This window comes from Thermobia domestica, chromosome 13, assembly GCF_964235325.1.
Source record: "Thermobia domestica chromosome 13, izTheDome1.hap1.1, whole genome shotgun sequence".
Lineage (NCBI taxonomy): Eukaryota > Metazoa > Arthropoda > Insecta > Zygentoma > Lepismatidae > Thermobia > Thermobia domestica.
The window spans coordinates 62,219,774-62,246,006 of NC_137466.1; positions in this window are offsets into that span (position 1 = coordinate 62,219,774).

A 26,233-nucleotide genomic window follows, 5' to 3' on the forward strand; every position below is an offset into this window, starting at 1 on the left:
AGTACTTTCAAATAAACGCCATTTTTTCTCTGTAACAAAAGTAATTCTAAATTAATATGTGGAAAAAGCATTCGAACAATTACGTATTTACGAAAAAATAACCCCATATTTTAGTCGCATGATACTTTGTGGGGCTCCTTTCAGCAACTCGAATAAATGGCTGAACGTTCTGAGAATGGACACAAGTTCACTGTAATCGTTGGTGAAATTTTGTTTTATTCTTCTACAAGAGCATTTTTGAGATCAGTTTTGTTAGAGATAAGTTTGCCTCGTATCTTTGTGGTAAACTACTTCCCGTAACTGTTCTTTGAGATTGGTGTCTGGTGATAGTGTATAGACCTAATGCTTCAAGTTGATTGGATACATTCAGTAATTCCCACACATTGGGATTGCGTGCAGAATGATTTGGGTCGTTATCATGCATAAATATAAAACCATTATTGAGACCCATTTTTAGAACACTGTCACAGGTTGTTCTTAAGAAAATTGACATAGCTTGCTTGGTTCGTTCTTCCTTCTACGATCACATATTTCTATCTGCACTGTTGAACTAGATCGTCAAGTAATTTTCTATATTTCGAACAACGTCTTTGTTTGTGAATCCCAATGTTTTTTTTTTCTTTTGAGCTCCTTTGTTTCTTTCCCTGTGCGCGTCATCTTACCTTTTACTACAAGTAAATGTTGGTGATGAAGGGAAACAGGGACGTCATTGGGTAGGGTAAGGGGAAATTGCCCACGCTCCCTTGAGTTTGAAAAACATACGCTTTTTCATAAATTAAATACTACTGTAATATACTAATAAAAGAACATGAAACTCTGATGTCGGCAGACAATCTTGTCCTGCCACGAAAAAATTGAAATGACGCCACTGAAAGGAAATCAAGAAATTACTTGGTTTCTGTCTGCAACTTTCTCATACATCATTCTACGAGTGATCACACTACAGCGCTTAACAGGTGTGTTTACTATAGACACTATGGTGTACCAACGCTTTTCCGATGGGGTTAAAAAGTGAATCCATCGAACAATATTGAACAGATGGCGCAACTGGTAAACTGATGGTGGAAGATAGTTTAGATTTAGGAGAAGTTGCTCAACCAGAGAATACTTTTTTATACCTTTACGTACTGAAATTCGTTGTATATATTAAGATAAAGGAAAAAATGTTCCTGATAACTATATATATACAGGGTGTTTCAAAACAACACCGACAACGTTTGGGAGGTGATTCCTCACACCAAGATAAGACAAAAAGTATAGACCAACCTGGGTGGTGCACAAATGCTTCCTTTCGGAGTTATAGGCTGCCGAAAACATAAAAAAAAGAACTTTAATGGTCCATAACTCCAATACTATGGGACCTACCGTAGCCGGATCAAGACTTTACTTATTAACAAGAAGGTACCCTATCCAAATAACCACCTTTCAGAATCCTGCTGTACTTAAGCAACAATTTTTATAGAGGTAGTTGGTGAGTACTTCAAATTATATGCCCGTAGCCAAACTCCTTCTATAAAAATGGTTGCGTTAGTACCTTAGGATTGTGAAACATTGATTAGGATTGTGATGCCTAGATAGGGCATATATTAGTTCCTAAGTGAAGTATTGACCCGACTATGGTAGCTAAATTAATCATATTACTTAACTTCTATCATAGGAATTGGACTCTAAACTAGGGAAAATTTGATGAGAAAAGGGAAAAAATTGTGTCAGTCGAGGGAAATTTTCTTATGGAAACGTCCGAACACTGGTAAGTACTCCTAATGCCTAGAGTTCATTGATATGACAGGTGTCATCTCAGTTTAAATTGTTTGTTAAATATTAGTAAATATGCGTTCATTCCTAAAAAAAAAAAAAAAAAAAAAAAAAAAAAAATAATTGTAGTACGAATTATTTTTGAGTTAATGTATATGTTCTAAAAAGTAAATTATTTTCATTACCCAGATATAAACATTCAAATCGATACTGATCGTCACTCGACAGCAGAACCAGGAGTGAGAAAGCGAGCTGAGACCTAAGACCGTCTTGCATTTTTAGATCTTTTTTTCAGTTTCTCCCACACTATGTAATTTGAAATCCTACGGTACACTTCTTTTTTGTATAGATAATTTCAAGAGTTACTTTATATTTTTGAACATAAAGAACGAACTGCATAATTGCAACTATCTGATTATCACAAAACAAAGCAGTCATTGTTACCGTTTTGAAACATAAGTTATAAACAAACATTTTTATACTCTACAATGCATTATACTGTATACCCCAAAATGTTCTTAACTTTTTCCTGATACACCGTTTGAAAATTGCTGCTTTACAACAGGCGCTCACTCAAAAATTTTTGTTGGGAGGGGTATAAACTTGGGGGAGAGTCCAATACTGAAAGCCACTACGTCTATGTACTATTGAACGGGTAAAATATAAGTAATTGTAAAATACTTCGACACATATTTTCAGAAAACAATAGAACTAGATTGTTTTTATAAGCGAAAGAGTACAGATGAAGTGTAAAATCAAATTTTCATTCTACAACGATTATTTCCCTGTTAAACAAGTATAGTTGTATCGAGAAAGTCTGTAAATGTACGTTGAATTAGGAAGTTTGCGGGGGTCTGGACTCGGTGGAACCCTCCATGGATACGCCTCTGCTCTACAGTAAAGCTACAAGGCAAATGCAAAAGCAATCATACTATTGAAGAAGCACTTAAAATGAACATTCAAGGAGAAGATCTCGCACACAATTGTTCTGTCTTCCAGGAAGCCCTACATCCATCACACTGCCAGGATTCATATACGTGAAGCTGTGTTCCAGAGGTGAATGGAGACTACGAAAGGTGACCGAAGACCATAAGAGGTGAATGAAGACAGTCATACCACATAAGTGAGCTATCATAGTTCTTCCTATTAGTGTCTTATTGTACGGTACATTCGTATTTTAAGCTATATATTCAGAAACGTGTCCTTGTGAACCGTAAAATTGAGAGAGATCATTTCGAGTAACGAAACGAGATATTCTGCAAAGGTATAAAGAAAAGGAAGAAATACAATTTTCCTCTTTTTACGTATTATATAAAACACTTGAGTTCTCTGACCATACAGACAACGTCCTGTAGTACAAGATCAAGTAACATACTTAGTTTCTTAGTTTCTTTTAAATATATTCATTTAGCTAAGACTAACCTCTATATGTTTTTCTTTGTTTACAGAAAGGAAACATGGTAAACATAAATTTTCATTTCCCTGTTATTCCTTCTTCTTGTAGCTAAATTCATTAAGACCTTGATGATAATATCATAATAGACAGAAAGAGAACTCCCGGTTGAAGATGTTTCAAACCCAACAACCTGCTCTCGTTACACGCACGTGCGAAAAGCGTTAGAGCGAAGACAGAGAACTTAATGACATCGGCAACTTTTGATAACTCGAGTAGAAAAGCCTACGATATAGACAGAAGAAAGGTAAAGAAAATTTAAGTTAATGATTATAATTGTTGATCTGTTATATGCTTGTAAAGTGAGAGCATCATTGGCGTAACGATGTCAGGGATAAGGCTTTGAAAAGAAACTTGTTTTCTTGTTCTCAGAACATTAAAGAACTTGAGTTGACATTTATTTATATGTACTAATCGCGAAATATGCTATAAACAGGACAGAAGGGAAATGAAATAAACAAAGTATGCCTCATATGCTAAATGAGGCAGATATGAAGTAAGAGTGAATAATGAGGAGATAGTTGTGGGAAATAAGATTTGAAGCCCGACAAATTCACGGGGATAATTTGTTTACTACAAGGTCATCCTAGTCGTAGATTGAATTCGAACCAAAAGGATCTGGGGTAAGCATTCAATCAATAAGCTGGCTTAGCCGAAAACATATTAATGAATGTTTCTAGTTGTATAGATGAAAGTGACTATGTTTGTGACTTAATAACTCTTAAAAACACCGTGTGCGTGGGTTTTCTCGGGGTTCTCCCGTTTCCTCCCACTTTCTTCATTCCACCATTTCATTCATTACTCATTATCACCGTCTCCTTTAGCCTAACCGGCATAAGCGTGGGACGTAAAACTCAAAATTTCATTTCATTTTATTTAATAACTCTTAAAGCACCCAACTGATCTCGATTAAATTTTCAGCATAGATGAGGTTTGGACCGGGGATGGTTGTTACCATTTCACTTTGACGGTGCAAATTCGGGGAGGAGGAAATATGTAAAATGATCGAAAATAACCGATTTTTAGTATTGAATCCATAGTTTTCGGGGGCGCTGAGATGAACAGTGACATTTCCGATGTCGTTTAAATTCAAATTCAGACCCGCAACTTGGGACAGGAGGAGGAAGACATATAAAAATGATTGAAAATGACCGATCTTAGTGTCGAATCCATAGTTTTTGGGGTTGCTAAGACGAACAGTGACACTCGATGCCGTTTAAATCTGAATTGAGCCCTTTATGTCCAGAATGAAACGTATTCTCGCCGTGCGAAGAACGGGTATTCTGCTAGTATGAACTCTATAATTGTCGTTTTGTAACTTAGCGGGTCCTCTGTAGAGGGAGAAAGGATTAACACTTTAGTCCTTATAATGGGAGTTATTAACGAGTATATGAAGCAACATTGAATATAGCCAGTGACATTAGAGCAAGTGGTCTACCTCCACGCTTTATCGCACGTTGGCAAGACGTGCTGTGGCCGCTCGGCCTATTTGATGGATCAATTCCGCTCTGATGCACCCGACCCGTTTTCCCCAATCTGGACCTTAGTCCTCATGCACGTTATGCACCGTCAAGATTTGTCCCCTAACCTTGACGCCTTAGTGTGTAACCTCCATTCTGTGAGGGACTGGGATACGCCCATTGCGCGGCAGAGCCAAAGCCCCTCCTACCACTTACCTACTGGTGGAGTTGGACTGCTAGCGAGCCAGTCCTACCATAGTCTGCAGCAGTGGCGGCCTCTGAGGCAGTGACGCCGTGACATGTCACTGCCTTGAGAGGTAGAAGATTCAGAATATTAAAAGAAAGCGAGTTAAATATCATAACTGCTTCTGAATTTCTTCCTTTTTTCTGCCCGCTGCCGTATCTATTTAGTCGCAAGACCTAGCGCGAAAGACCTGGCGGTGGCAACTCTGCTTCGGTGACTGTCACCAGGCCCTTGCTTCTGAATACTGCTTGGCATAGTGGTATCACCATATACGCGCCCTATCAGCTGTGTACGAGAAAGGCTTTCCATTGCTTCTAGCTCGTGACAACGAAAGCTTGTCACGCAGAATCCGAAAGCAACCGATATTTCACGATCTCATATACACTGCTTGGGGGTTGCCGCGGGTTTCTCACACCAGGTGGAATTTTCAGTCTCGTGGAGTAAATACAGTTTACGAGTATCGAAAAGATCTAATTGATGTTATGTTAGCAATAGAAAACTGTGAAGATATAACATTACAAACCACTTAACTCAATCTTCCGCGTACAAGATATTATTAAATGAAGAAAATTTCGTATTTTGGTTGACTTTTTTCCACAAGATTATGCCACACGTAGAAACTATTTTCAGCCAACTACAGAAGAAATGTACTGATCCTGTCAAGGTTCGAAAACATCTGCATAATTTTCAACTTGGTATGCAGTCAGTCAGAGAACAAATTGACAACATTATTCAGGAAGTAGAAACCGAATTAGAAACTGCAAGAGAATGTGCAAAAATATGGCCAAGTGAGAAGTTCTATAACGACAAAAAAAAGACAAGCATTAGAAGTTTGTGATGCAACCATAGTGGAGATCAAATCTAGATTTCACTTAACTGAGCACCTTGTAGCTACGAGATTATTTGCTGTAGAAGAATTTGACAATTACAAAAAGGAGTGAGTTTCCCGATAATTATCTCAGTGAGATGGTTAAAAAATATCCCTTCTTGGAAGAAAAGAAATTAAAAAGAAAACTTCAAGTGTGCTATTCGAGACGCGAACTGAGAACGGTGTCTGGCGCGGTGTCATTCTTAATGTTCATTATAGACGATGAATTGTTCGACACGTTTCAAGAAACAGTTAAACTCTTAAAGTTATTGATAACTATGCCAATGTCAACAGCAGAAGCAGAGAGATGTTTCTCGATGTTGAACAGAATAAAAACTTTCCTAAGAAATACCATGAAAGAGGAAAGATTAACTGCGTTAGGCATGTTGTTATGTGAAAAGACATTCGTTAATGAGATAGATAATTTTAACAAAAAAAAAAAAAAAATATCGACGTCTTTTCCAGCAAGAAAAATCGTCGCATGGAGTTTCAGTATCGTGCATCTTAACTAGTCAACCAAACGTGTTCAGTTGAAAGTTCGAAGAGAATAAACAGTGCAAGTGAAGTGTTTCTTTTTAAACAGTGTACTCGTGTTTTATTCAATATCAGTGTATATGTGTCTTGTTTATCAACAAGATAAATAACAAACTTACTTAAATAAGAGCATCTCAAGATTTATTCCCCAAATTTGATTTCTGAATTCAGTTCAATATATAACTGACTGGCATGAAGAAGAATTAAATTTCAGTGAAAGGAGCAAGAGAACCAGTACCTACCTGATTACTGATAATGTAAGCACAATCGATTATAATTAAATTGAAATTCAATATATGTTCTAATAATAATAATAATAATAATAATAATAATAATAATAATAATAATAATAATAATAATAATAATAATAATATAGTTATGTCACTACCTAATAAATTGTCACCAGCCGCCACTGGTCTGCAGGTATGGCACCCGAGCGTTTCAAGGCAAGCTCACCTCCCCCACACGCTCACCGTTCCTAAATTCCTGGGATTAGCTCCCGTATGATCCGAATCCCACGGTATGACCACAGCCTGGCAGAGTCCAAAACAAATCCGGGAGCCCCAGGCATGCCCAAAGGGGCTTGTTCAATCCTGCCCCTGTCTACCTCTATCGTTCAACTGACAATCGCCTTGTGTAGAGGTACCAAGCACACGTCGAGATACTCCCTATCTCATCCGGGATCCAATGGTACGTGTTAAGTTATCATTTGCGTTTGGTGCCAGCTCACATCATACAGAGTTCCTCCCTTCGGCAGGATCAGAACCGTTACCCAGATTCCTGGGATTGGCCCCTCCCCCACCTAAGTTCAATCCCCCAGCAGGCAGGTATCTGACACTCCCTGATGTAGACCGTCTGCTCAAGGCAGACATTGTCATTTGGGAGCCGTGTTTCCCCTGGTAGGCCCGCCCAAACAATCCGGACTACCTATCTTTTACGTGTCTAGATACCACGTACGCATCGTAGCTAAGCTACATTCCGAACTCAATGATGCATGTAGACTACCACTGAAAGGGACCACAACTCCCTCCCTCGGTAGAGTCGTTCAAACAGTACAGAACTACCTCTAATTACAGTATAGGTACGCCGTACATTATCAGACCCAATGGCTGATGTAGACTGTCTACCTTTAAAACAATGGCCATTTGGGAGCGGCGGCTCTCCTTGTAGGGTCGTGCATACTGCATCCAGTCGGTGACAACCAGTATGCAGCAACACTATCTCAGCGCTCCTGAGGTACGAGTGTGCGTTAAGATACTAGGTATCCCATCCCGGACTCAAGAGCACGCACTACACGCTCTTTGAGGGTAGTACCTACATCCTCCTCCCGGTAGGGCGTTGGATCCGCCCACATCTTGGGCACGCCAACTACACACTCTTTCATACGTCTTGGGGTACGACGTAGCCTTATCTCCTGGGCCCAAGGGCACGGCCTAGTTGCCCATTTCGGAGGATAGCCGAAGCCTCATCCCCGCCGGTAGGTTGTTATCCTGGTACGCATTGACAACTAACAAACGTTGTCAGCTCTTAGCACAGGATAGACAAGAGTGAAGCGTGTTTCCACGCTGCTCCCGAAACCCTATCCCCCCTGAGGGTTACCTGGCGACCACAAGGCGTGTGACTGGCACAACACAGGGGGTCCCTGCCCCTTTCTCAGCACGGGCTTGGGACCGGCCACGGCGGGGTAATTGAACTTTTGTAGGGTAGATAGTGTGGTTGGGAACAGGTATGATAATACTGCATGATAATCTGTACACCCGCTAACTACATCGGAGTCAAGCCCTGATTGGGTTTGGAGCCCACGTTAATAGTAAGTACCACTATGCATAAGCTTCATGTCGTATAAGGACGCAAAACATAAAAGGTCAAATATTAACATTTTCAGTTTTGATTAATCTTGTATGTTCAATGTCATGATTGATTTTTCGTTAAACACATTTATTGTCCAGCTGCAGCTATTCCTTGATGTCTACTTTTCGAATATCTGTATCTCCAAGACTTTTCAGCAACCGAATGGTATATAAATGACTAGACATGTTATGTAAAAATTCACTTTATATTATTTAACTACCAATAGCTACTTGGATACCAAAGTATCGTTTTTACATAGTATGCTTCACGTACAAAAATAATAAAAAAATGTAACTGGAGTGGTGACAAATCTAATCCGGTCTGCTACATATTGGAAAGTCTTTCATCCTTGAACTTTCGACTTCTCAAGCAAAGTTTTAAGTGATCAGATATTGTAAAAATTATTTTAACAGAGTCAACCAACTATTGTAATTTCTGAACTTTTAAAATTAAATACACTCGATATTTTAAATGTATAAAAAAGGCAAATTGAAGTCCTATCCCTTCCAGCATGTAGATTTTTTTTCAGTGTTTTGTACTACACATTTTTCATTCTTATTTCAATTGTTTTCTTTTTTCTATTCTCATGAAAACATGGAACAAAATTAGAAAAAAATATTGTGCAAGTATCCAACTGATAATAATATTCATTATCAAACAAGAGACCAGGTTAAATTCTCTGCCAGTTGAGCAACAAGATTTCTATTTGCAATACATTTGTCTTTTCTAACAAACCAATCTGTAAATTTCCTTACTCTTATAATACTGTTACGTTCCCATAGTTTATACTTTGGAACAATAATGGTATACAAAGTATTTTCCTATTTTCTCGTGTCTAAAGAGAGAACAACGCTGAGAAATTAGCAATTTTATACCCATATTAAAATTGAAGGGTTATTAGAGATGTAGACTGGGGTTTGGGGTAAGATAAGAAGCAGAAAAAAATATGGATTTACATGAACGATGCCTTGTGCCGAGGTGAATTCTCGAATTTTAAAATGCACATTTTAAAAAAGAATTAACAAAAGATAGCAGAGGAGAAATTGTTTGTCAGATTCACAGTGAAGGATACAAGTGAGACAAATTTACTAAAACCTGAGAACTTTTTGCAAACTCATTAGCTGCAAAATCGTGGCACTTATGTTTGTTAATTTACTAGCGTCCATTCCTTAGACGCTTAAAGCCCTTTGGGTGAAGTCTCTCCGCCTTATGCAGAGTCGTTTTGACGTTTGATTAGCGTCATACTAAAGGCCTGATTACTGCAGGAAACATATGTTAGTCAAACTCTCTAGTATGGCACTTATCACGAGTCAGAAGGATTCTGCATAAGGCCCTCTATGTTTAATACAAATCATTTTTCACTTTCTACCTTCTGCATCGATGAAGTGAATGGCGAGATAACAGCTAAAAGAAGATTTTTAAAGTCTATGTTTGTAATTTGACTAAGAACAGATGAAATATAAACTTAACCAAGGCGCTTTCTCTTCCTTCAAATATTGTATTTGTACTTGCGTGCAGTACGATTGTTGGTTAGATGACTAATGCCTCCAGATTTGCAGTATTAATCACTTTTGTTAGTTTATACACACCTTCTGATCGTGTCGTTTTTCAAAAATCGAACCGACCTTGAATGGGCTTTATTTTTTGGGAAACTCTTGTAAGAACCTTTTGTCAACGAACGTTACATACTTGGATTTCTCCCGTATTTTTTGACTTAGAGACAGTAAGAATAATGAGCATAGTCTGATTTATTTTTATAAATAAATAATGATCACAAGTATTATGATCACCAGATACAAATGATTGTCGAACTCGAATAAGATATGACGTTTACGTTGGAATTTGGGCTGTTGGATTAATTGGTTTACGTGAAGTTGATGTAAAATCTTTAATTTACTTTGTAGTTTTTACCCGTAAACAACAACAAGTTAACAAATGCATCTTCAGAAATGTTGCCATATCATACCTAGGTATTTTATTTTCGAAATTTCATTCGCTTTTTTATCGAAAACTTTTTTTTTGAAGATAAAATATGCCGTGTGTGGTTGCATAATTCATGAAAATAATATTGGCTCCTACATGCAAGGGAAAGCGATATTAGTCATTTTTGATTACCAACTGAGATTGAACTTCTGAGTTTGGTGTCCGTTTCAGCAGCCAGGCTGTATGAGACATGAACCTTCAGCTTAATGTGGGATCCGAATCGGCGTGAGCTGCCGCTGCGGATCGAACTCAGGTCTCCCACGCTAAAGGCGCTTACTCTAATCTCAACCACATGGGAGCTCCAATTACTAACAGAGGAATGATTACTACCTAAAACCGTCTCCTCGTACCCGAACTTCATGTGTACAACTTGTTGCGCCGGTACCGGAGGGTTCTGAAACATGGACATTTAGAGAAAGGGTATACTAGTCTCTGTATATTTCCTCGAACTGCTTGCGATAAGTCTCATAGTTCTCGAGTTATGTAGCTTTAAAGTTTATTTTCAGTCGTTTTCTGCAGCTTTAAACTTTGAAAAGGGGCGTTGTCAGGTTTAATATTTTTCTTTCATTTGATGTAAGAAGTTACCTTTTGGAGTTTGAGTATCGAATTTCTGAACATACTGTATACTCAAGGTGTACCATTCATCTTGAAGGTGACATTTTGTAACTTCCGATCATAGAGAGAGGGATATTATTTGACATAGTGGTTTTTAATATAGCCTAATTAACAGTGTTGCCAACCCAAGAAAAATTAAATGACTCTAAATTTAAAATCTACATAATAAACAAAATCTTGTAATACCTCACGAATTATTCAGTGTTACAATCTAAGGAAGCTTTAGTATCACAAAACATCTGTAAGCATCCACATTTTTGAAGACCCTACTGCTGCAATAATACAAGTGAGACGGATGTGTTAGTCTACATTGAAAGTGCCTTAGTGTATAATACTATGACCCATAGTATGACTTATGTCTAACTAGTAGGAACAACGTTATAAGGAATTGAATATGTACTTTCTTCAAAAGATTATATTTTCAAAAGTGCTTAGATAAGTATTATATTCAATCATATAAATGTTTTTTTTTTTTCAGTGAATGTAAAGATAATAATGCTGTTTACAGCAATTTAACATTTCAACCTGTTCCGGAGATTTGAAAAATAATGGTAGAGGTTGCTATTCTGTTTAAAATAACACAGTTGTGGGAAATTGTTTCTATAAATGTTGCTTTCATCTGCTTGGAAAACATTATAGCAAGAATGCATGGTAGTTGTAATTACAAGTTCTCTGAATTTCATAATTTTATGCAAAGTTACAAACAGGTCGGTAGCCAGCCCAAAAATGTAGGGGGGCTGGCTGAAGTTAGGGGGGGAGATCCAACCATATTACAGTTCATCACCATATTATAAATAGTTCATTTGCAAGCCTATCGTGAAAATTTTAGGGGGCCAGCAACTATTTAGGGGGAGCCCGACCCTCCCTAGACCCCCTGGGTACGGGCCTGGTTACAAACTATACGAATTTCACAATATTTCCACAACTGATTGAAATATCAAATTGCTATAAACGGTATTATGATGGTTGCATTTATTGATCCCTTGCGCCGTCAATATGATGGCACGTGGTACTTATCGAAGCACTTGTTTTGAAATGAAATCTTTCGAAGAAACTAAAATTTTCCATCGATTGTAAGTTTGTTCCCAGTTGTTAGAAATACACAAAGAAAAAAGTATGTGTCGTACATGAAATGTAGGTTATATGCCTAAATCGTGTAGTGTTTGGACTTTACGTACGACTTAGATATTTTGTGGGTGCGCCAACGGCGAGGTCTTTTTGCACCCATACAATGACCTGAGTTAATCGTAAAAAGAAATCAAAAACAAAAGTTACAATACTAAAATCAGGAATAAGTTAATTAAAATATAAGAAAGAAAAAAAACATCCACATATGACAAATTAAATTTAAAACTGAAAATCTTTTAAAAATGGCAGCAGTCCATGGAGAAAACTAGTGTTGTCACCTAGGAGGAAGTACAGGTCTTCAAAAAGCTTGTATCGTTGTCGATCCGAGCCAGAATAGGACAATCTACAAGAAGATGACAAATAGATTAAAATGTCTCCAAAAAAAAAAAAAAAAAAAAAAAAAAAAAATCTGGAGCTGCAACGCCACGTAAAAGATATGCGTGCGTCCAATGACTGTGTCCAATAAGCAGTCGACTACGACGTACGTACGACTTGAGGAATTTCTCAAAAGGGGGAGTACTGATGTGGATAGACTGACACGTAGAAAATGGATGCAGACGAAACACCTTGCTCCGTGTCCCCACTTCCCTGCTTCTGACACTATTGTGGCATTCAGACATTATTTTCTCTAAACTGTTTGGGATTGCTTACTGTTGCACCTTTCCTTTGTCTGCAATGAGGTCTCACACGTCGTTTTGCCGCCATTTGAGTCAGCTTGTAACTCGGAAATGACGCCGAATTTAACAAAATTTCAATTGTTTGTTCTCATGTGTAGATTCTTTTCCCAAACGTCGTAAACGGAATTTTGCACCACCCTGTATGTGTGTTTTTCGATATTTATTGATGAATCTATATCAGAAACCGTTTATTGCTATTTGTTAACTCTTTTTGTTCTCACACCTCTCTCCACAGACCAATGGACTAATATGAACATTCTATGAGATTTCCATTACTTATGGATGATTGAGAGAGTGCAGAGGGGGAAAATGAGACCGCTAGTAACTTGCCCATTTGTCCTCGTCACGAATACTACTTTAGAAAAAACCTTCGGCTAGTAGAGTGTACTAATCTCAACTGGATAAATTTGGCTCAAAATATGATCCAATGACTTTATTTTTCTGCGGCGATGAACCTCCGGGAAGTTTAAACCGTGGAATTAATTACTTGGCTATTATCCATTTTTTTAAATTTCAGATCATAATTACTCAATAGACTTTTGACGAAGTCTAGGAAAAATTACAACTTATGGTTCTGGCTTACCATCTATAGTATTCTCTTTTTCATAGCTTCGAACTTCCAACTTTTTCCTCAGCAGGAATTGCTTTTTTATACAAAGCCATTACTTCTTTGTTCAAACAAATTCAATATAGTTTATACGATATATGTCTCGAAGCGTAGACTTTGGTTTTACAATTTATACATATATACGTAATCTGTAATACTACTGTTTCAGTGCTTTCTCTACTTCTTTGCATGTGTGTGAGGAGTTCAAAGTGAGAACGTAAGAGTACCCACTGAAGTCACGCATCAATGAAACCCTGCAGGAAAGTTCCAGTCTAATATTATCGTTAGAAAATCCACGCTTTGAAGCAAATGAGATAACGGCTGGAGCTGTTCTGCGCTCAAAGGACAGGAAAATGTCCTGCTTCCAGTTCTCTGCTGCTTTCTGCTCCCGATATTTTCGACAGACGCTGAATCTTTTACGTCTTTTATGTCTCCTACTACTTTCTCTTTTCTCTTCTGCCAATGGTATTCAGCGTGCATTTTTTTTATAGTTATTTCTTTGCCAAGCCTATTGTTCATTCTTTAGTCGGACGGTATACCGGTAGTCCAAAGTAAGAAATAAAAATTAATATCTAAAGGATACGTCACTTTCTCTTAATATCCTCAGGCAGGTAGCCTGCAAGCTGCAGCTTTGGATTTCCCTTTCTCTAAACTAAAATCAAACTATACAAAATGTAACAGCAGCGGCTCTATAGCATAGTAACAAAGTCACGTGCCTTCTCAATCAGTAGGAACAAAATTATATGAAAAAATTATGAAACTTTTCTTATATACGAATGGGGATTGACCGATATAAGTTTTAGTTATTTCAATATGGAGTCTTCAACTCGGATTGTTGTCAATGAGAGATTTGGTGACATAGCGTAAGTCAGGATGATTGAGGTTACCCTCTGTTCACGTGTTCTAGCTTGTCTCTTTGTAGCGTCCATCAATTGTCACAGAACAGTCCTTTAGCTCCTCAGTGCCGAAAATAGTGCATGGTACAGACCTCCCACTCTTCATGCTTCCGATCGACGTACATGGTAGTGAACTTCCCTTCCTCACATGACCCCGACATCATTACGTCGCACTGACATTTGTACTGCAATATTTGAAGTAGTATAACTCATCAATTATTGAACATATTCTGGTTCTAGTGTCTTCATCTTAAAGATGATGCTTTGGGAATGTGAATTAAGGGTACACTATTTAAATATCATTGCGCCCATGCTGTCAAGCGGCGAAGCAAACATTTGAATCACTGAAGTAACAATGTAATCAAAGTCTCACCATGACTGTAAACTCCTTCCGCTCTCTGTCTCCTTGCGGCGGGCGAGAGATGAGGAAATAAGGTGGCGTCTCGAAGATTTGTATTGACTATGCGCTCTGCACACAAGAAATGAAATGAAATCTTTCAGTTTACCGTCCCACGATTATGCTTGTTAGGCTAGGGATATGGATGGTTGAGGCAAGTGAATGATGAAAGAATTGGTGGAATGAGAATGTGGGAAAAACGGGAGTACCCGAGGACACGATGTTGTCTACCACAAATTTACTTGCCCGGGGATCGAATCAGAGACCCTATGCACCAGAGGTAAGTGCTCTACCCTGAGCCACCGTGCCCCGCTGTTCTGCACACAAAAAAGATGAGAAATTTGTTCTCACGGGAAAAAGATGGACATATTGTTTCAAGGGCTAGAGAGCTCCGAAGAAGATTTTTTAATCATTATGTTTGCTTTACAATGCTTAGATAAAAGAAAAAATGAAACATTTCGTGTTGGAACTTAATAACACACAATGTATATTTATATACCTTGCTTTTATAAGCATTTAGGGAACGAATGAATATAATTGACGTACATTTTATATTGATTTAATCCTGAAATGTTACTATAACATCAATCATACGAAGTCACAAACAAATTTGCAAGTATTGCACTTGTAATTCAAATAAATACAATAATGTCAATAAGTAAAGATTAGTAAAATACCGAAAAATAAAATTTCAACTTTCACAAATAAATAAGATTTCTTTTTCTTCTTCTTTAACTAGTCTCAGGTTTCAGAATTGTCAAGTTATATAGGGTAGGTTTAAGGTGTAGGTCACTTACGGGACTTTAGTAAATTTGGACCCCGCTAGACTTTGCGAAACTTTTCGCTTAGCTCAAAGCTTCATCACGGATATATGCCTAGCAAATGCATCTTCTGCATGAAATATCAGGATAAAATTGAAGGTATAAGCACGTGAGATCTGTATTCTACGTTAAATAGTAAGTCTACGTATAAGTGGTTAAAATGAATTACTGCTTTTCTTTAGAAACGATCGGATGTATATTTGAATTTCAATGTATCATGAAAATATTATCATGTCTCTATCTTAGAAGTTAATAAATATTATAAATATGCCAGAAATGTAGCTAGTTAACTTTTCACTATTGTTTAGTTTTTAAAATCAGTTTCAAGTTGTAATGTTAATAAGTATGTTAATAGGAATGTAATCGAATGATTTTCACAGAATCAATTCAGAAATTCAAACTAAAGAAATAGGTTCAGCAGAGTTGGACAATTAATTTTATGGATTTTGATATAGTTATCAAGGCTATACTTTAAATTTCGACTGTTTTTTTGGAGACCAACTAATGATACTTTCTGTTGAAAGACATCTTTGCTACAAGATTCTTTAAAGTTTATCAAACAATGCTTCTACGCTACTTTAACTCTATTATGGTACTATACATCTACATTTCTTTTACTTTGGTTAAAACGTATTAGATAAAAATTTGGAAAATTCCTCTAGCCATAACGAAATAATACTTTTACTTAGTATATATGTATTAATATAAACCAAGTACTCTAAATAGAAAAGCCAGTCTTCAAACATGTAATTTATCTATTCCAATTGGCCTGAGAGAAATTCCGCGTTTACTACGGGAAGTGTGGCACTCTCTTCTCTCTATGGGGGGCACGGTGGCTCACTGGTAGAGCGTTCACCTCTGGTGCTTGAGGTCCCGGGTTCGATCCCAGCCCCCGCCAAGTGAACTTTGTGGTGGACAAACACCGTGCTCGTGGGTTTTCTCGGGGTACTCCCGTTTCCTCCCACTTTCTTCATTCCACCATTTCACTCATCTCTCATTATCACCGTCTCCTTTAGCCTAACCGGCATAACCGTGGGACGTAAAACTCAAAGATTTCATTTCATTTTCTCTTCTCTCTATGATGTTCGTTAGAGGTAACTAATTAAAATAGAAACAAAGGCTATGTTCTATGTACAGTGTGTAGATAAATCTAAGAAACACCAAGTGTCTCTCGCCAATGCAGATAATCTTTTAAAGAATAATCACACTACTAAATTCTTCTATGCAATATTTATTCTTAATCTGTGCCATATAACTTCATTAAAATCTTTACTAATTTAAATATTCATAATCTATACCATAATGAGCTCTCTTCATTTGCACATGCTATAAACTGTCTCCAACCAGGCTCGCAACCAGAGGGTGGCTAGGGGGGGCCTGGCCCCCCTAAACTTTTAGCGGCCCCTCCCGACCTCAATAGAAAATGCTATTATTAATACAAAAATCAATTTGTAGGAGAATTTTTAATGACTTCCCCCCCCCTAACATATTCATGGCCTCCCAAACCTCTTGAGGGTCGACGGCAATTGGAAGATAAGATTCAGAAGTTGACATTGGAGATGGAGACGAGGGTAGAGAGGAAGGAAGTTATCTCCGCGGATGTACTGGAAGTCTGGTTTGGTAAGGTAATACATTATTGTAGGCAATGGTCAAGATTTAATGAGACTAATAGAAAGAAGAAATCGATGAAGGTGAAGACCACGAAGAAGACAGATTACGCGAATGGACGCTAATATTAACGAGCTTTTGAAGAAGAATCCTAGGAAATTGATCGGACGGATCATTGAAGGAAGGATGGAGGACCATATGGAGGAAGAAATGTCCACATCGCGGAGTGTCAGGAAACTGTTTAGAGAATTGTTATCAACTAGAGGATGATGTATATAGTATTTAGGAACATCAAGAGGGATGAAGATGGATCTGATTTTTGTTCACCGGTTACCAGGATGGAGGCTAAGAGAAGATTGGGAAGAGTTAGGAATGGAACAGCTCCTGGGTTAGACAAGTTAGTAAAGGAGGATTTGAAGGAAGAGTCAATAGTTCGGCTAGTGAAAGCCCTATTTAATGCTATCAAATATGTAGGAAATCCCCAAAATGACAAAGGAGCATCGTACAGTGCTGATTCTTAAACAGAAGAGAAAACTAAGTAAACCCAAGAACTGGAGACCAATTACAATTGACTCCCTATTGATTAGGATATTAACGAGTATAATTGGAGATAGATTACAAGATGAGTTAGAATTGAGTGTCCACCAAAAAGGTTTTCGAAAGGGGTAGAGAACGGAGTCAAACTGTTTATTAGATAAGCTCCTTAAACAAGCCAAAAGATCGTGAGGTTTCTGTGTTTTAGACGTGAGGAAGGCATTTAATACGGTGCCTCACTGTACAATAATTGAAGTTTTGAGAGCCTGAAGTATTGCTGAAAGAACGGATAGGTTTGTTGGTGACTTATGGGAAGGTAATATAACAAGCTTTGAAGGCCACGATGTAATTCTGCCAATGTTGCAGGGAGTTAAACAGGGGGATCCCTTGAATCCCATCCTCTTTAACTTGATATTAGAAGATTGGATGAGATTAACGTTGGGATGCGTATTGGAGAGCATAGGGCAGCAGTACTAGCCTATGCGGACGATTTACTATTGAAAGCACGGAGTAGGGAGGAGATGGTAACGATGCTAGGAAAGGTAAATGGCTTTCTGTTTGACTTGGATATGAGGCTGTTGGTAAGGAAGTATGTTTCATTTTTGGTAAGAGCATGTGGGAAAGCGTGATATCTAGAAATCCAAATTTGTTATTATACTTGGAGGTGAGGAAATCCAATCAATAGAGATAAATGAGGCGGTTAGATACTTAGGTTGCATGTTTACCATTAAGGAGGGCAAGATGGTAACTTACGACTACTAGGAAATATTGTTAACGAGGATAAAAGGACTGTTCTTGAAGCCAAGGAAGAAGTTATATATGGTTAAGGAGTATATATTGGTTCGGTTTCTCTATGCTTGGTATATTGCTGAAGCAAATAAGATGTTATTTAGGACCCTAGATAAGAAAATTAGAGGTTTTATTAAAGAGGTGTTGCATTTGACCCCCTTCCACCATGAATTGGGTTTGTTACTGTCGTCGCCGTGACGGAGGTCTTGGGTTTCCCCGGTTAGAAGACCTATTACCGATTGCAGGTGAAGATGAAGATCAGATTGTTGGAGTTCTCGGATTCGTTGGTTAGAAGTTTGACTACTGAGGCGAAGCTGTTTAAAGATGTAGAAGGATTTGGAACAAACAGGGGTCTCCGAGGAGAGGTGACAATTCAGAAAGTTGATAAGTTGAGGGAATTAGAAAAAGACGGATACATTGAAGCGTGGCAAGCTTTACCTTCGCAAGGAAAAAGTGTTAGGGAATTTCATGGCTCCAAAATTGGGAATCGTTTCCTGAAGAGGATGCGTACCTAACCTAGGAACGATTTATCGATGCGATTCAGCTCAGGACCAATACGAATGGTGTTAGGGAGGTGCTTCATAGAGCAGGTGTTGTGAAAGATGTATCCTGTAGACTGTGCCTGGGCAAGTGGAAACAGTTGGATATATGGTCGGCGAGTGTTTTTATTATAAGCCTAGAAGTATCAAATGCCATGATGAGATAGTTGACATGATATTAGACCACTGCGTTAATAAACGATACAAAGTATATACAGAGAGCACACTTGAAATTGATGAGGTACGTTTGATCTAATTGTGAAAACAAAAATAGGAGTCACGTGGTTGATGTTTCTGTACGTTATGAAGATGGTTTGCAGCGGGCAGCCAGTGAGAAGAGAGCTAAATATAGAAGACTGCAACAAGTGTATGAGGATGATAGGGTATTTAAGATCTTTTGGCTCTAGGGGTGCTATTTCTAAAGAGGCAGTGAAAGCCTTAGCTGAATTAACGTTCTGTGAGGAAGTGCTTCTTATGAAAACGTCTTTAATTGTGTTAAGAATCGCTATCGAAATGGTGAATAGCCGTTTGGACTATGGAAATAGATATATGTGTTGATCCATTTTCTCCTCACCGCTTAATCGTGGCGCGCGTCGTCAACGGGCTTGGAAGTATGTGCTTTCAACTTCCCTCCCTGGCTAAGTGGGAGCTCACAAAAGTTTTATTTTGTTTAGTTAGTTTGTTGTCTATATTTGTCTTTTGAGTTTTTTTTAGGGGGGCTGAGGCCTTTTAAAGTGTAGGATATTATTGTTTTAATCTTTTTAATAGTTCTTTTATGCATGGTTGTGATTCAGTTATCAGATTTTAGCAAGAATTTGTAAAGATGAGAGGCTAGATATTCAGGATACTTAGTGTTTATTAGAATGAGATTTTAACTTTATCATCAATATTTTTAGTTGAGGCACTTTGAAATTTTGATGGGTTAGTCAGGAAGTACCCTACATTTTATTTGTTTATTGTATTATAATGTTTATTTAACACATATATATATATATATATATATATATATATATATATATATATATATATATATATATATATATATATATATATATATATATATATTATGTACACTACTATTATAGGAATATTAATGAGGTACTATGTTATTGGGAAATCTCATGCATACATGTATGTAAGTTTGATAGTGGCGCCCCCCTAGGATTAGTTTATGTCAATGGAAATAAAGAGTAGTTTACCAATAAGAATGTCAAAACTGAAATAGTTTTCTGGCAACTCTGACTGAATTGACAAGATTACTAATAACTGTGGCAAATTAGCATATAAATGTATTTTGACTTCAGATTCGGTTTTCTGGTGAAATTCTAGCCTATGGTCATGTATCACATGACCCACATAGCGTTTGTAATAAAAAAAAAGTTAAATTCAAGATGGCGGCAGCAAGATAGCGGCCGTCCGCATACACTACGCCAGAAAGTGTCCCCCTAACCCTCAAGTTCACCTACCACATCAAATTCACTGAACGTACATCAATTTGGATTTTAATAGGGGTGGTAAGGGACTTTTGAGACAATATATACAATTCAATAACGCATAGAGATTATTCAAACTTACTGTATTACTTTTACTTTATAGCTTGAAGTGTTTTCCGGACCCGATTAGCTGAAAAATGGTGATGAATTTGCCGCCCGGATCATGTAGTCTCTCCCTCCCCCGAATGATTTACTATGAAGTTATTTCAAGTCTGAGATCTATGAGAATAAACCACATATAATTCGTGAACTGAAACAGAATATTGCAAGATTCCACATGTACTCCCAACCACGTGCTGGCTGTAAACACACTTTGGATGACGGCCATAAAGATGATGTTGTCAACCATCATCAACAATCGGCAAGTGACGTAGATTCGAGCAGTCATCAACATTTCTGGATAAAAGGAAACGAAACATCGCAGAAGGCATCAATCTTCACCGATTGATCATCCACCATTCTCAAAGACGCATGGCCACTGAGAACTCCTAAACTCCCTCTCTAAGAAGCATGGTCATTGAGAGACACCTATCCTACACTTTCTAAGATGCCTGGTCATTGAGAGTTAATTCTTGCTTGGTCGCCTGGTCTTTGCAAGCACTTAACCTCTTCCTAGGATGCCTGGTCTCTGGGTTTTATCCCCCTCTCTAAGATGCCTGGTTATTGAAAGGCACACATACACCTTGACTGCAAGAGCCTTGGTTCCTAACGACTTAACACGCATGGTCATTGGGGCTCCTACAAATTCGCCAGCAAACTACAAAGATATTTAGAGCAACTTATATTTTATCTGTAATATTTATTAATATAAAAGTTTCTTCTTGAAGACAATAATAAAAGGTGATGGGAAAATCCTAACTCCCGTGTACCATCTTTCAGCTCTACCCTAAAAAGACAGAATTTATTATATTGAACGTATGATTGCAAATTTACCGTGCAATATGTAGACAAAAGTGATATAAAATTAAATCCTCAGAATCCATTCCATCCAACAAAGAAGAGAAGAATATTTGAAAGGTATTGGTCTTTAAAACGTGATGCCATTAATTGATTTTCATAATAAAACAAAAATAATATCATTATCACTTACAGATTTCATTCTACTTCACTTTAAATTTCTTACGTTCTAATTGATAAATCTTATTTTATCGGGTCTACTGTAGATTGATGTTTTTCTACTTTTTGTAAATATCTTTAAGTCAGCAATTTCTGGATGACTCTGACCATGTTGCAAGACTGCAGCTTAAAGGAAGAAAAATTGCCAGTTTTAAAATGTCAATACAATATGTATTTCCCTATTAGAACAACGATGGAAGAGAAAAAGAGAAGAAACATTATTTACGCCTAAAATGTTTACCTTACACTTATTAGTTAATTAAGGTTCATTTTGGAAGTATTAAGGCAACGTATAAGAGTTTCATTCCTGAGCTTCTAAGACTTATATAGGATTAACAAGCTCATCAAGCAACGTAATTGTATCGTTGTTCTATAAAAGAAGAGAAGATAAGAGGGAGCTGAAGGTCTTCATATTCTCAAGACCAGAAACCTTTTTTAGCAACACATTACTAAGAATATCACTCTGCGTGACTTCTATTTCTGTAACAGTGAAATTAAATTGTTTTAATGCTTATGTAACAGGAATTAAGAAACACGACATGTGAATCTTAACAGAATATTTTGTCATATCATACTTATCTATATTATAAAATTGAAAGTCATTATGTTTGTGACTTAATCTCTTGAACCACCCGATCGATCTCGATTAAATTTTCAACATAAATAAGATTTGGGCCTAGGATGATTTTTTAAAAATCATTTGACTTTGACGGAGGAATGTAGAGGAGGGGGAGAAGGGGGAGATACATAAAAATCAATACATGTAAAAAATGAAAATGACTATGTTTGTGACTTAATAACTCTTGTACCACCAGACCGATCTCAAATTTTCAACATAGAGGAAGTTCAAGACTAAGAAGTTTTTCTACTTTTACTTTGACGGTAGACCGTAGGAGAGGGGGAGGGGATGGGGAGATACATAAAAATAAATAAAAACTTGATAACTCTTGAACCACCTGACCGATCTTGATCAAATTTTCAACACGTGGGGTTTGGGCCTGGAATGTTTTTTTTTTTTCATTTTACTTTGACGGTGCAAACGGTGCAACCTGGGGAGGGGGAGGATGATATATATGCATAAAGGAAACCCAAAAATTTTTGTCGCTTTTTCACCCACCATCTTCGAACATCGATATGTCACCTAAAAGGTACCAGGAAGATAGAAAGTAGTCCCCATCACCATCGACGACCTTCTGCCAACGTTATGGAAGGCCATGGATTCCATCATGGTAGAACCTGGTGGGCCGTGAAGCGAAGAAGGTATCAAGTGCATTTTGCAGCTCTATTACTGATTTTAATTAGCGTCCTCTAAGGTGATTGCTAAAGGAATGAAACAGGTGATAATCGGGCGGTTTAATCGCCGAGGAGTATGGTGGATGCAATAATGTTTCCCGTCCAAGGCGTAGAATGGTGTCCCGGGTCATCCTAGCCACATAGCTTAGAGTTGTCCTGTAACAGGAGGACCCTCTTGCGATTAAGAAGTGCTCCAGAGTTTTGAGTTTTTCTTGAGCATAGTTTAACTGCTAACAGTACACACATACATTAATGCTTGGACAAGCTGGTAGCAGTTCCCGATGCACGATGCCGGGACGATGTGAATGCCAAACACACAGGAGGACCTTCTTCTGGCACAGTCCTGGTTTCGACTGCTTTGGAACCAGATCATGGGATGCTAAACAATGATGATGGCGCCATGGAGCTTCATACAGGATCCACTTCTCATGACATGGCAACACCTGTCCAGAAATGGCTCATCCTCAGACAATACATCAAAGAAACGCAGGTGTCTACTCACGTTGCCTTCTGGCCCGGAGTCAAATCATGTGGGACCCATCGACCCAACTTCTAGTGTTTCCCAACTTGATGGAGATGCTGCCGAATGGTTTCTCCACTCACATTGAATTTTTAGTCTCTTCCTCACATGTGTGGCCACTGTTCGCCTCAATTGCTGCCTGAAGATCTTCATTTTGTACATGTGTTGGTCTTTTGGCGCGTGGTTCATCTTCGAGTGTTTCACCATAGTTCTTAAACTTGTTAAATCACCGTTGCACTGTATGCGTAGTCCCGATACCCTCACCAAAGGCCTGATATATCTTCCGCCCCGCTGCAGCAGCGTTTGACTCCAGTTTGAACTGGTACAACATACACGCCCTTATGACGCTCTGTGGAGGTCCCATGTTCACTCTGTCCTTACGCAAATTCACAGTGTAACTGAAATGCCACAACCAGGTGGTATGTTGGATATACTCATGCCAACAACTGTCCTTCGCCTTTTCTCCATTCGCATTCAACTCACGGTGTAAGGGCCAATGGAACATAGACATACACAAAAGCGACAGAACTTTCTTGGTTATCTTTATATAAACCATCATGTTACAAGAAAAATGCATGGGTAAAATAATTATGACCCTATATTGGCGTTCCCAAGATCAATTCTAGACAATATAAAATCCATGCTAAGTGGCAAAACAAAAATATTGAGTAAACAGCCCAGATGTTACTTCAGAACTGATGGAATCTATAGACACACGCGTTTTTCTGGGGATTATTTGATCTACTTCCACAATGAATACTAGATACATAGGGACATAGCCACGTTTTTACATTAAACCGAACTTTTCCAGTTTTAGTACTTACCACGGATTTATATTCAGTCTACAATTATTCTGTACGTTATCCAGTTACCTATGTGAGAACATAAAGAAAGCACTGGGAATATTTTTTCCCCTATGGTCCTATTGATATGTTCATCTCCATGTTTTGGGTGCCTGAAGTCCCATATTGTAAAATGGTATATTTGCAAGAGCGCGCCTCATTAACATCATTTCTGAGAAAAATAATAAGGACGTCTCCAAAACGTAATGTTCCTCAAAAGGCCAATCACTAGTAAATAAAGTAGAAACGGCCTTGTAATGAGAAGTCGATGTAGCTTGTCCAAAGAACATAAAGAAAGGCATTGTTTCTTACGTTTGTCGTCAGGAAGTCTAAGAGCAGATTGGTATCTGTTCTGTATAATTCCGGGAACTTCCTACCGACTTTGCAATTAGAAAAAACAGATACTTTTTCACAGAAAATCTGTTGCTAAATATCAGTACAGATGTAATAGCATTTTATTTAAGCTATGGATTTTCTTTTCAGTTTCCTTCTTCCTCTTTTGAATGTATTATTGCAAAAGTATTTTTATCTTTGGAAACAGTTCCAGGAGATTTGACTGGCATTACATGACATTTTTGAGTTTTACGTCCCACAGATATGCCGGCTAGGCTAAACTAGACGGTGAAGATGAGGAATGAATGAAATGGTGGAATGAAGAAAGTGGGAGGACAAGGGATATTTATAACAGGACAATTCCAAGTTGAAAACTTTGATAGTATATGTCAATTATACAGGAAAAGGTTGTCAAACCAGAACGGTCTCAATCAAACGTATATTCACCCCAGTTATAATATAATTTGAAATACTTTACAATGGGCAGTCTGTTGTTTTACGTGGATGGATTGTTGAAAACAGAACGCGCACACATTTTCATGTAACCAGTCATATTTGACCTTGATGCTAACCAATGAAACGCTCTTGAGTATGTTTAGCGTGTTGTAATTTGATGTTGACCTTGTCGCTGTTGGATTTGCAAGTGAAGTACTTTTCCCCCCTTTTTCACATTCAAAGTTTGTTATGCTGTATGTATTATGGGGAGAAATACAATTATTTCCGTATTGAACACGTGTTTTTGTGGCAAAACACAATTTACTTCAAGAACAAATTGACAATATTCTTCTTTAACCTCACGAGCTATTTTCTCTTCATATTTCTCCTGACCAATGGCGTAAATATACAAACAAGATGAATAATGCACAGTGTGTGTAGATTCTGTGATACGCATTTCCCACAACGACACAAATACTTCCCTTTCCTAGTTATAGTAGTTTACACGCACTCATAGAAAGATACTTTTCGTTATACGATCAAGAAATATCTATATATATAAAAGAGAACGTACAAATCCTTTGTTAGCTCATCACGCTAATACGGCTGAACCAATTTCTTTCATTTTTGGGGGGTTATTAAGATTTGGACCCTAGATGGTTTTTATCATATCACTTTAATTTTCAATTACCAGTGTCTTGAGATAATTGACCATTCAAGTGTCCATAACGTAGAAATCCTTTGTTAGCTCATCATAGCTAAATCTAACCGTATTTATATGCAACCCACATGACCGTGTCACTCGGCGGGTTAACATAAATGACAGGCGATATAATGTTAACATTTACTGCAATCTTCTATGGTTTTTATCATATCACTTGAAAGCGAAAAAGTAAAAATTATCTAAGTAACAAAGTTTATTGCGTTCCGGGGTGACCCCAGCGAAGCGGGGTGAACGCTGCTAGTTTCAAATACAATGATTTAAAAAATATTAAAAAGTAGCCATGTCACGGGTACACTACCTGAAAAAGTTTGGTTTGTAGGGCGTCATATGTTGTTAATTAATACTGAAACTGGAAAGGGTAATAATTTTCTACTACTTCCGATTTTAGTAGAGATATTACATTTCATTTGATATAATTTCTCCATTTTGACAGTTACTTTCCTCTGTTTTCCTTCCTGCACGTGGTCACAACAATCAGGCAAGAATCAGACTGTTTCTACGGCAACAGTATGTTCAGCCAATTACAGTGGCTCATTTCTCTCGCTCTGTAATGGTAAACATTCCACCCTTTCCGGACGTTGCCTATTTGAATATAAACAAATGTACATTGTTTTAGTCGAATGTCAACTTGAGTAGTGAACCTTCTGGTTATTGAGAGCATTATTTTAGTTCTCTTTTGTGTCATTTAATTTTATAAAACTGAGATTTACTTGCAGTG